Source organism: Falco rusticolus, chromosome 7 (genome assembly GCF_015220075.1).
Source record: "Falco rusticolus isolate bFalRus1 chromosome 7, bFalRus1.pri, whole genome shotgun sequence".
Lineage (NCBI taxonomy): Eukaryota > Metazoa > Chordata > Aves > Falconiformes > Falconidae > Falco > Falco rusticolus.
This window is the reverse complement of record NC_051193.1, coordinates 2996529-3009516: the sequence shown is the minus strand read 5'-3', so window position 1 is coordinate 3009516 and position 12988 is coordinate 2996529. Positions and strand designations below refer to the sequence as shown.

General features: G+C 46.3%; 1 protein-coding gene across 2 annotated transcripts in view; it reads right to left on the bottom strand.

Annotated features, from left to right (window-relative positions):
• Window positions 1-12988, bottom strand: part of MAP1A (microtubule associated protein 1A) — a 66789-nt gene that overhangs the window by 29128 nt on the left and 24673 nt on the right. Inside the window, exon 1 of one of the 2 annotated variants that reach the window (XM_037395595.1) lies at window positions 6463-6547. The exons of the other annotated variant lie outside the window; for it this stretch is intronic. The gene's annotated coding sequence lies outside the window, so the exon portion shown is untranslated. Of the gene's footprint in view, window positions 1-6462; window positions 6548-12988 lie in introns of those variants that run through there. 2 annotated transcript variants of the gene reach the window in all.

Sequence of the window (12988 nt, the reverse complement as noted above, 5' to 3'; positions counted from 1 at the left end):
GGCTGTCACAAATAAGGAAATAATTCTGAGATTTCCTCCTGTCTGCCTAGTGAGGTGCCACATTTCTGGCAAGAGGCTCCTGTCTCTGATCCGTTTAGACTCCTCAAACCTCCTTCCTGTTCTGTACTGTTAACGGTTTCATTCTAAGTAGCTTTTCTTCCCTCTCACCTGCTTGTTTTGAAGATGACCGGCTGAATGTCATCTCCGTTTAAGATAAAGATATTAACCCAGCTGTGGACTCTGTGTGGCTGGGGTGGTAAAGCACAGAAGGACTGTATTCTGCCAGCCCTTGAGAAGAAGCAGCTGTCCTCTGCCAACATCTTTCTTTGCTGCATTTTAACTTTGCATTCTTGGGTCTAGTTGCCACTTAATAGATTCTTTACATGGTCTGGATTCCTGTGATTTGATTTACAGCTCAGAGTACAGCAACAATGAATGGGATACAGAAAGTTATTTCAAAGTGCAGAGCTTCAAGGCCTCCTGTCCCTTCCACTGGCAAATGCAGTCCTTGTCTGTTCAGCACTGAAGAGAGGGGCATTTGGGAGAAGCCAAGGAGGTTCCCAGCTGAGTAGGGACATCTTCTTCTCTCAGTGCTGGTGACAAGCCAGCTCCGCACTGCCTCTCACCAGCATCTGCACTGAGCTCACCGAGGTCTCACTTCCAAAGAGGAGCCCCTACTTCTTAACGCTACCCGGTCTAGCCAGGTCTCTTTCAGCTTGCCAATTACACAGTGGAATCGGTGACTGGACTTACTGACTTGGGAGAATAAAGAGGACTGGAAGAGCCTCAATTACAACGAATACTTTTGTCTCGGGGCCCCTCACTTGTTCAGCTCCCTTAGAGCCATGCAAGCACAAACCCTTCCACACTCCCATGCCTCCCTCTTCCTTGACAGTTGCCTTTGCCTATGGACCAACAGCAAGAAAGAAACCTCATAACAATTAAAACTCCCATGCAAATCCAGCCACCAGGAACTGGGCCAAAACACATATTGTGTTCATACCTACTAGCCTGCACTCTGGTTCTTCAAAAAGAAGGTCAAAGCCACAGAGAACCACCCTAACCATTGTTTTTCTACCAGGGAAAGGAGTCAGATTTGTTTGAAGCCGCTTACTTCTTATATGGCCTGGGCAGTGTTTGCATTTCTGTCCAAGTACTGCAATTCACTCCTTTTAAACCATTTTAGGAAGCTTTTCAGAACATAAATCTAGTCAACCAGAAGGTAAATCACTGGCTTCTTGTCCACTTCTCCTCTAAGACAGCTATTAGCACCCTGAGTGCCTGACGACAGACTGACATTCCTCAGGCAACATCCGAAAGAGAGATAACTAATGGCCTTTTCCTTCCAGTTTTCTCCTTAATTATTTCAGAATTTGGCACTGGAGCTTAATAGAGTGGTGCAGGCAAGATGGCTAGATCCCGCTGAAATAAAGGTCAGCTACAGCAAGTGCAAAAGCAATTAACTTAATCTTTTAACTTTCAAGTCAATAAAGGAAACAAACGATCCAGACTTGCCAGTTATGCTGCCATGCTTTTTTAGCACAATCTAGTTGTAGCTCTAACACGTCATGAAAAACAGCACTAAGCTTTTATAGCCTTCATCTTTTCACTAGAAACACCCAAAAGGACTTTTCTCAGGACTACCAAAACACATGAAAAGCAGAGCTAGCAAATGCCAGCTCACCTGTGCAGCGGTACCATGCAGCTTCAGGACAAGTCTCCAGGTGAGAGCTAAAGCTATAGCTTGTGCTGCTTATGTCCTGCCAGCTGGTATTGCTATTTTATTACCATGGCCAGTATCTCAGAGGCAGGAACGGACTCTCCTTTCCAACCTTAAAACAGCTGCAAGAATTTCAGGTCAGGTATTCTATGAGCATATTCAATGACAACCACTTATTAAGCCAGTGCTGCCTAAGGCATTTAGCTGACTCCCAGGGGAGTCAGAAGAGGCTCAGCCTCTTGCTTAGGAGGGGTCTGAAACCATCTTGCTGTACCTAAGCTCTGTGATTTGTTTTCACCTTCATTTCACACTCAAGACAAGGAGATAGATTTTCACGTGTCTGACTGGCAACAACAGATGAGTCCTCCTCCTGTTGCACCTTCTTCTCCAGGACCTCAAGAATTAGCACAAATTTACAACAGATTTCTTGTTTTGCAGAATGCCAGAGACACAAATACCTTACATGCCTGGTTGAACTGTGAATCCAGAGCTCTAAGGTAGGTTCTAGTAAATTGCCAGACTTCAGCGTTTCACAAGAAAGCTCATGCAAGACAATAGTATGTGCAGAGAGACACACAAGTTATTCAGTAGGACACACTGATAATAGACACGCATATTAAATCCTACACCTTCTGTGACTTACATGCCTCCTTCCACTTGAGACTCTCAACCTTCATCCTCTTAGAGGAGCTATCCAAGCCTTTACTTTCAAAAGAAAAGAAGGGTCTTGCTTTCTTTCAAAACACAGAAACTGGGATGATGATGCTTTTCAGAAAGGTGTAAGTGAATCAAAATTGCACTCCCCAGTAAAAAAAAAAAAAAAAATCCAACCCAATATTATTCTATACATTTGACAGATTGATCCAGCAAGACTTAAAGGCCTGTCTTGGGACAACTAAGAACCTGCTAGCCGAGGACACCAATGCTCAAATTCATCTATGAATAAAGGCTCAGAAGGACAGAGAGTTCCTGAAGAGCCGGATACACAACTAATTGTTCCATTAGTACTCCAGTAGCTTTTGAGATCCTGGAGACAAAGGTGTGAAAGGAGAACTGATCTGTAGTCACCAGTCAGCATGTGTAGAAATTTATCTCCATTTCTTTAGCGTGAAGCGAAGATAAAAACAAGACACAGAGTTTAAGCACAGCAAGGCATGGAATTAACAAAGGCTGCTTTTTGTGTCCACCCTGCACTGTCGCGCTGCAATAATCCCAGCTCCCTCCATGTTCCCTGCAGTCCCCTACAACATCCTCAGCCCCTCTCATGAGTCACAACCACCAACTGGTGAAGTGGCAGCATGCCTGGAGACAGAAGTGCACTGTCTGATGGCCTGTGCCTAAGTGGTGAGTGCCCCGATGGCAGCCCAAACAGAATGCATACTGTCCCTGCGAAGGCACCTATTGGGATCACTCCCCTCTGCTGCCCCACCAGTTTTCAGAAAACTGGTAGAAATTTGTTACTTTTAATGCTTTAGCAGAAGGGAAAGCATTACTCCAAACGCAAAGCCTATGTATTTGTAAGAGGAATCGATACTACTCAACCAAGTACTTCTAAGGAGATGAAGAAAAAACTAATATAGAAAAGTTAGAACCAAAGTAGCTCAATACTTTCTTTAGTCTTTCCTTATCAACAGCTACAAGGCTGATGCTGGAGTCCAGAAAGACGTGGTCTTGTAGCTAATTCTGGATTTTTGAGCAAAAAAGAAAAACAAATCCTCTTTTCCACCCCAGTAAATTCCCCCCAGAGTAATTTCTAAGCATTCATTTACATATAACACTGTCTGTCCTCCCACACACAGTTACTGGGCTGATGGCTAGCCTTTAGCACCTCCCTTTCTTCCCCAGGTGCTTCTGCCTAACGAACACTTTGCAGGCTAGTGGATACACCCTTCATTTTCAGCTAGTTGCTGCTGTCCGGTCCCTGTATGCTAACCAGACAACCTCGTCGTCTTTGGTCCCCCATAGCATTTCTTTTCAAGTCTCTCTTCTCTACCCATCAATTAGTAGTGGCAACCCTGTGACAATGCACCTAGCACACTTGGCTGTGCTAGCCAAGTGGCCAGAAGTAGCACCCGCTAGGATCTCTCTACTCAGACAACTACCCCAAAGATAAATTGCTGAATCCTTATTTGGCTCTCAGTTTCTTCTTCCTTTGTGAGATGCAGCCATCCCAGGAGTTACTTAGGATGGTCTGTGTATGAACACGTACAAAGAGTGCAAGACCATAGAAGCTCTTGCTGAGGAACCCATCTTCCACCCCTACTCTGGTGTCCAGCCGTGCTCCTTTGAATGAGACCCTGCACCTCCTGTTCATGTACACACGGTTTCCTCGCTTTCACCAGAGAGAGCCTGTGCTCACCACACTCCTGTGCTCAAGTCCATCATCCATTTACCCCCGCATTTGCTGAGGACATGACTCAGGTATGCCAACAACACAGACATGAGGAAGAGTGGCAAAAAGGCATGACAAGACTTGGATTGTTTTGTCAGGAAAGAAACCGCTGCAAAGCTACACATCTCTCTGCCTGTTGAATGTGAGGAGGGCAGAGGATCTGACAACCTGGCCTTGTCAGATTGCAGGAAAGGAAAGGAGGAGAGGAAAACCCACCAATTCCCAGCCTGTGTACAATAGCTACTTGCTGGAGAAAGTATAAGGACAGACATGCAGTCTGGATGCCACCAACCAGTACGGAGCCATCAAGGAGATAAGGAGGGTACTGACCTTATACAGCAAAAGGCCCCTGCCCCATCAGAAGAAAAAGGAATTCCTGTCATTCTGGAACAGTGCCCACGCTGCAGGGCTTTTCACAGTGGAACCAGAGCTACTTGGAATAGAAACAGCCTCGTCTCTGAGATCAGAGAGTTTAAACCAGAGCTTGTTTTTTCTGCAGTCATAAGCCAGCAGGCACCAGCTGCAGAATTTGCCGCAGTGTGTGTGTGTGTGCGCGTGTGTTTCTGCGTGTGTGAGTGTGCAGCAGCCACGCTCCTCCCCTCCAAGCTCACTGTGTGATAAACGTGTCCAGCTCCCTCCTTTTTCCCCTCCCTACATCACTGACAGTCCCAGTCTGATCGCTGTCAGCCCACTCTCTTCTCTATTAAGAAAGCTTTTGTTGGCATCACCGCTGACTTCTTTTCATTGCTCCCTCCCTGGTCAATGAGGTTTGCCTCTTTTCCTTCTCCCTCTTGCCCAAAACAGCAGCATCTGAGAGATATTCATGTTCACATACCCTGGTCTGTGCACTGTGCCAGACCCTGCTACAGCCCCTCTAGCTCTGGACCCTGGAGATAAAAGGCTCTCTTTTGAAATCCTTCAACACATTTTAGCATTAGCATACAGATGATTTAACACTTTTAACAAGGTGTTTGCTGGTGGCAACACTGAAGGATGTCAAAGATACCCTGTGAAAAGAGAATCCTGTGTGTCTGTGGACTGCAAAGGTGTCACCACCACACAGTACTACCGGTGATGCAGGAGACCTAATGATAAAGGGAGAAGCTGGCCCTTTGCACCTCTGTGCTACACAGGAAACATAGCAGGGTAAGGGATGACAAAGGACTACTGCTAGGAACAGGAAAGAGCTTTGCTGTTCTCATTTCCAAAGCACAAAACCCCTCCCTATAGCCTACTAGATGAAAATCAGCTCCAAGCCTGGCTGCATCTTCTCTTCTCCGCTGCCCTAGAAAGGCTGCATCACTCACATTTTACAAGAACCTTCCCTTTTTTCCTCCCCCACTAACTGGACGCATTTGGATGCTTTTTGGCTTCCTGTAGTGAAATACTGTAGCGTTGAGCAGCTCAAAGCCAGACTTCAGCTACTTCAAGACCGCTCGTGTGTGGGTGTGCAGCACCAAAGGAAAAAGAGGTTGGAAAAGGGGCCCTGTACCTCTCTGCCATCTCATCATCAGCATGACAGTCCACCTTAACAACCCTCCCCCCTCCTGACTGGCATTAGCCTCATTCCAGCATCAGCACGGTGCTGAACAGTGATACAGACATTAATACTGGCTTTCACCAAGCCCTGCCCGAAAGGAGCATCTGTGAGATGCCTTGTGCCACCTCCTCCCTTCCCCAGTAGCACCCCATCTTCAGGAAAGACCACACTGGGATAAATCATAATGCTGCAGGACTCCTTAAGTCCTTGACAGGCATAATATCTTCTCCAGATTCTTCTCTAGACCCATCTTCATACTTCCTTCTCTGCGTTTGAGCTAATGACACAAGTGCAGTAAACAGCTGAGCAGCTGGGGAATTCGGCTTCTGCTCCTATACTCAGGGCTCAAGCAGCTGAGAAGGGGCGAGGTCCTCAGATCATTTTTTTTTAAAAAAAAGTCACCTCCATCTGCAGCCACTGTTCCCTCTCGTTACTAGTCCTTTCCCCCTCAGCCACCAGTCGGTTGCCCACCCACCCCCGCCCTCCGGCTCAAGTTCCAAGGAAAGAAAAACGCATCTCCACAAAGATTTCCTCGCCCGCTGCTCTGCAAGGGCAGCGCAGGGCCAGCAGCTCACGCCCGGGGACCAGGCGGAGGACAGGAGCCGGTACCTGCACCTACAGCCCACCCCCCCAGGGCCACCACCTCTCTTCCTAGCAGCCAAGGGCATCAGAGCAAGAACAAAGCCGGTGCTGGCTCACTGCTGCACCCCCCCTCCCCGAGCAGCATCGCTCCTGCCCGCTCCCAAGCCCCCCAGCCCCGCTGGCAGCCGCGGCGGGGGGTGGCAGGGTGGGAAGGGGCCGCGCACGTACCATCCCGTCCCGCGGCGAGCGGCCCATGGAGCAGCAGCAGCCGTGCGGGGCCCGAGGAGCCGCAGACGCGCCGGCACAGCCCGGGCTGCGGGAGCAGCTGCGGTGTCAGCGCGGGCGGGGGGCGGAGCTGCGCCCCCCCCCCCCCCCCCCCGGCACCGGCCGCAGCGAGCCCGGCCGCCTTAACCCTCTGCGGGCTGCGGGCTCCGCGGCGGCTGCGGGGGAGCGCAGTCCCACCGGACTGCCGGGGTTCTGGCCAGCGCTCCAAAATCCCCGAAACTGCACCAAGTCCCGCAAACGTGCGGGTTCCCACCCTACCCGCACGGGTTTTTCCTGCAGTCAGGCTACTCCTCATGGGAGCACCCCAAAGGGGCACACCCCCCATCTCTTCGGAGGGGGGCTTCGGCATGAATCACTTCAGCCGGAGCCTCATGCTGGGGTCCCACTGCAGAGCAGCTCCCCCAGTTCAATAAGGGGCCAGGACACAGGCACAGCATCGCAGCCACTGGTGTACGGTGGCTGGCGAACTGAGCTGTGTCATGGGTGACCTCAGATCCCACCGAACCCACAACTGAACTGGAATGAGCGGTGCAAGAACACCGGCAGCCTGACCTCCGGACACCTGTTTCCAGCACTGTTTTCAGATAAAGGTTTAAATCACTTTCTAAGAACCTCGCAATTTGCTTCATAACCAGCACGGATGCCTGGCTCGTTTGACCTCCATAGCACCCAACAGAGAAGCACGCTTCCTCGCTCTGCTGGGCTTAGGCCTATCAGTCTGATATTGGAACAGATTTACTCCAAGGCAAGCCAATCACCAGAAGTGACCTTTTTTCACAGCAAGTGCTGAAACTGCTACCGGTGCCCTAGGCCTTATACAAGATCCTGTCTTACTTTTAGATTACAAATTAACTGGGGAAGCTGGAGATGTCCTGCCTACAAAGACTACAGCAAGTCTCCCTCTCAGTGATCTTCCAAGGGCTGTCAGAGACAATAGCACGTTCAGGAATAAAATCACAAAATATTGATGAGTTTAAAAAAAATAACTAGAATCTTTTCTTCCGTAGTTTTTAGGTGTTGCCAATCAGTGGCAAGTATCTGTGAACCTCAGGCAAAACTAATGTTTGGGAATCAAAATTCTTAGATTTTCATATGTTTCTAACAATGAACACATCCTCATCTTAATGCCCTATTTAAAAAGACCAAAGATTAAAAACCTCACAAGGGACGCACAATTGAAAAAGATAGTTCCATGCTATGGGAGCTGCTGAACTGCTCCATTACACCTGTCACATCCCAGTCTTCCTGCTTGCCAGTTCCAATGCACAGGCAGTAACACCAGCTGCTTGATGATGCCAGTTAGTCTGCTGCGGTGGCTGGGAACCACTCCCAGTGGGCTGGAGCCTCGGTGGTGAGTACTGCAAGAGAACAGAGCCTTCTGGATGCTGCTTTCACCTCTGACACAAAAGTCACTGCAGCGAGCAGTTCTGTAGATCTGTGCCCAACCCCTCACTTGACAGTCAAACCAGACAGCTAACAGATGGTAAGGGACACAGTTCCCTTCCAGTCACCAGAATCATCAGTTCAGCATAACCTCGCAGCCACAGGAATACAGCAACAACTGCCATGAAGTGATCGAGCGCTTCTTTTTAACACACACCTTTGGACTGTTAGATCCTGGGACGAAGTGTTGGAAAGTTCTCTGAAAGAACTGCAGCAAGGCACGCCGGCCTGCCAGCGACCCAGAGGGCAGCAGGTTCTGGTCACCAACATAAACACAGGCAGGTAATCGTCAACACTTTCAAGCATGATTCTCAACTGAAATACTTAAAAGGGTTTCATCTTTGGAAAGAAAATGAGGGTTCAGTCTGAAGCCAGCTTTTTTGGGTGAAAAAGCCTTGGTTCTGAAGAGGAGTACAAGTTCCTGCTGTCTGAACAAGAGCAGAGAGCTGATGAACTCAGCAGAGAACCCAGTAAAGCTGACCCTTTTTCTGTTTTGGTGGAAAGCGAAAAGGTTTTTTTTGAAATGTGTACTACATAATATGGAATGAGAATCTAGGGATTTACATTTATTTAATTCAGGAACTAATGGATCAAGTCTACTGGAAACTACAAAGACTACCTCAAAGTAAAAATTCCTTTGGGTTTATGTCAGGGCTGGAATTACAATGAAGAACAGTTCTATATATGCTGAAGAAGGGGCCACAGCTGAATGGCTGCAGCCACCCATTGATCTTAACACTCAGTTCAGTGTCTACTGAGCACTTACATGTGACTTCAGCAAAGTCTTGTCATCATGGAATTCACAGACATGGATTCTTGACAGTAGCCAGGGCTGTGAAACAAGTGATCAGTGATGTGGAGAAGCAAGCCACTGCACATACTGGAAGTGTCCCATCTTTGGCTGCAGGAGGGCTCAGCTCCCCAACCCTGCACTCAGTCACGGGGAACAGAATTCCAGCTTTCACTTCTATGAAATGTTTGCCTCAAAGAACAGAAGCAAGCCTGCTTGCTGGTCCCAGGCTCTTTCATGCTGCTGCTTCTTGGTGCTGTTGTAATTAGTTCTGCTAGTTGTAAGGTAACGATCAATCATTTCGGTCAATTTGGTATGATAGTTTTAATTAAAACTGTTTGGACAGCAGTCAGAACACAGCCCACCATACCTCCTTGTATTCTTTATCCGTGCCTGTAAAGAGTGGAGATGATGCAGAAAAGCCCATTCCATAGTGTATCTGTGCATCCCTGCTCCCTCATCTGATAAAGTTTAGCCTCAAAATCCTTCTCATGACCCTTAATCCTCCAGAACTGTAGAATGGGAACACTGGATCAGGCCATGAGTCCACCTAGCCCACAGCCACGAGTGGACAGTTAGAGAAAGAGCACAGAATACAGGACAGACTGATTTACTCCCAATTACACCTCTCGGCTCCTGGCAGATGCCCTCACTGACCAACAAAGGTTGTTTCTGCATCTTTGTGTAGAAATTTCATGAGCTTCTCTATTGCCTTCTGAAGCTACATAGACTTTTGAACTCTGTGGCAATTGTTTAGTGATAAATCACATGTAAAGATTACTTCCTTTTGTATATTTGGGTTGTAGCTTCTGCTTAGTGATTTCATTTGATACCCCCTAATTCTTAGGTTATGAGAGAGAAAAAAAAAAGAATGATTTCCCATTAACCTTCACTAGATGTTTTGTATTCTTGGATCTGTCACACTCTCTTCCACCGCCCTTTCTATAATGTGAGAACTGCTAGGTTTGTGGGGTTTTTTATTTGGTTGGTTGGTTGGTTGGTTTTTAAGTCTCCTCTTGTAGTGAAGCCTTTTTGATCACCCCTGTCACTTTTCTCTTGTTAAAATATTCTTTCCGAGACAGGAAAAGAGGGAGAAGAACCGCACAACACGTTTAAGAATTGTGAGCACTACACACCAACATAAGGGTATAATGATGTTTTCTATGGAGTTTTCTACTGTTCTAATTCCTAGCATTCCATTTGCTTTCTGACTGCAGCTAAGCATTGAGACTGCTGCTATTCTTTAGAGCCAGCCCTTGATGTAGTGGTCATCAATAGCTTCGAATCAGCAGGCAGCTCTGTTATTTCAGCATTAACACTATACCCAAATCATTTATGAACGTGTCAAACAGCACAGGCCCCGCACAGATCCAGGGCATGTTGCTTGTGACAGTGATGCTGGTGAGAACCTCCCTCACCATGGTGAAGAACAGCATCAGGAAACATCTGCCAGTATCCATCTGTTCACTGAGAACACTGGTGTAACACTAATCTTAGTGGTCCCCAGGTCCTTCCAAGTCCTTTTTAAGGTCCCATGTTCCAGGGTTTTTTCTTTCATATCCTGAAGACATTTATGTTGATCCTTAATATAACAACTTGGAACTGCATATTCAATCTAGCTCTGGAAAATTTTTTAGCCACCAGTTAGCAAAAGCTTACCAATTTCCATCAAAACATAGAAGAGAAAATCTATTGTAGTGTACTCCCTGTACTTTTTTTTTTTTTTTTTGCATATGTATACAGGCTATATTTGCCCTCCTCCTATACCCTTAACATTAATATATTACCTTTGTTGTCCATGCTCCCAGCCTCCTCTGCTCATCATTACTTCAGACTCATTTTTTTATCCCCTCTGCACCACAACAGATATTCTTAGAAACAGAGGAGATCATTATAACCACTTACTGCACCTGTCATCCCACTATAACCAGTATATCACAAGCTGGAGAGGTTTGCACAGTCAAAGTGAATACGGAGTCAGAAGTAAAGACCAAAGTAAACAGGCGAGGGATGCAGAACGATTGCAAAATAAACATGCAGCCCCCTTCTTCAGCCTTAAGATGTACAAGGTGAGCCAAGGAGATTACCTAAAAGGTGCTGCTTTGCAGCAGTGCTGAGGACAAAGCAAGGGACTATATTTGCCACTACTGCTGCAGATAAACTAGGCTTCTTAATATTTGAGTTAACATCACCCAGCTAAGTGTAAGAAATGCCCAGGTGGCAGCCTACAGCATGGACCTGGCCTACAGGATAATTACATCCAGCTTACAGTTTTTCAGGTCTTTCCCAATAAACCCACAACACCGAGACACATCTGTGTGTCCCTCCAGAGATCATTGCAACTGGTGTGGGAAGGAAGGGAGGGGGCTCAGACAGCCTCGGTCCAGAACTGCTCTGTGTTGGAAATTGCACTGCCATTAATAGATTCTTCAGAGCGCGTCAGGCTCACAGCTCCCCCCCAGCACATATGGGAAGGGCATACGCGCTAGGACATTTCACACAGTGACACACAACTCTGCAGCCTTTTCCTTTTCTATGCCCATTACAACGGTGACCAAATTTAGCCCCTAGCAGGAAATTTAGGGCAGCATGGTCTCCTTCTGTATTGATTTTTTTCTATCGATACAGCATATTCTATTTCAAGCAGCAAAGTAAGATTTGATATAACTGTCTAATCAGGACATTTACAGATATTAGTAGTTGTTCCAAAATCCTTCCCTGTCAACAGTCATGCAAGTACACTTTTACGCATGAACTAGTCTGATGTCCTTAACCATATTAAAACTTTTTTAATATATAGCAGGGCAATTTGTTATCTTCCATCCATGACCTTGTTTTATAAGGAAATTACATTGTTTCAACAATATCATATCATGCTTTCACCTCCCTTTTGCCTCAAAGTCTCTGTCCAGGTCATAAAATTCAGTGTCTTCCAATTGCTACAGAGAATTTACATCAGAAATCGTTATCTCTATGGAATTCATGACTGAAGGTTGATGCATCTACTGTCTCTAATTCAACTGTCACTTTCCACTCCTGGTTACGTGCTCAGGCTCCAGCAGACAGGACTGCATCTTTTTGTGCTTTGCAAGTGTTTTTTTACAAAGAAAAACTACTTATGAGGTATGGTGTTCTGCACAAAGCACAGTCCTTTGGTGTATATGTACTGCTTGACCAGCAAGACACTTCCTCAAAGCCCAAGAGGTTCTTAAAACAGCTACTGCCTTTACCATGCACCAGTTACTTAACTGGCCTAAAAAGCCTCCTGCACAGCAGCTCTTTGAGGAAACCCTCCTGCCTTCATGTGATCAGGTAACAGTTGCAGATAACCTCTTCTTTTTAGGTTTAAAGAACACAGCAAATGATCATTTAGCAAAAAAGGCTTAAAATAGCTGTCAAAAGCAGAAGAAAAGGGGCACTAACTAGGAAAGCACTTGCTGAGTTTCAAGTCCCTTCCACTGCCTAAAGAGAGGGCACTGAGCTTCTAGTTTCCACTTCCTACTTTCTAAACCCAGTAACACCTACAGAGCTATGATGCTATAATCAAGAATATTTATGTTTCTTCAGTCCTTCAGGAAATCAGGAGGTTTGCCTGACAGATATAGGACATCACAGACCTGGCACCAGGACCATAGAACAGGAGTACACAGAAGTTTAGGATTAAAAAAGAAAAAAAGAAACAAACACACACCAAAATCAACAACAACCAACCACCCACAAAACAACAAAAAAACCACACCACAACAAAACCAAAAAATCCCAAACCAGAAAACCAGTGCTCTTACCAGTATTGAGGTAAGGCTCATTGATGTTCACTTCCAAGGACCACTGGAACATTGGTATTTAAGGACACTATTACTCTCTGATGCAAGGACAGATTTATTGCGGCTCTTGAATTAGAGAAGAGAGATGAAGTTTTCCCCACTTAGACTAAAAGAAGTTCTTCTCCAATTAGTCAAGCAGACAACAGTCACCAAATCACTATGGTTTGAAACAAAGACCCTGTCTTTTGGCTGAGGAATTCTGTTGCCTGTTCATGAGGCTTTGAAAAGGTCTCAGCTTCCTGGGATGTTAGGTGAAGCTCCCTTCTGACTAGGATATGGAATAACATATGGAATATAACTGTTAACAATGCGAATGCTTATTTCATAACTCCACACGTGAGACAGTGGGAAATAGACAGGAATGTGCTGAATCATAAATACTAAGAAGCCACAGACTGGCTATTGCCCCAGG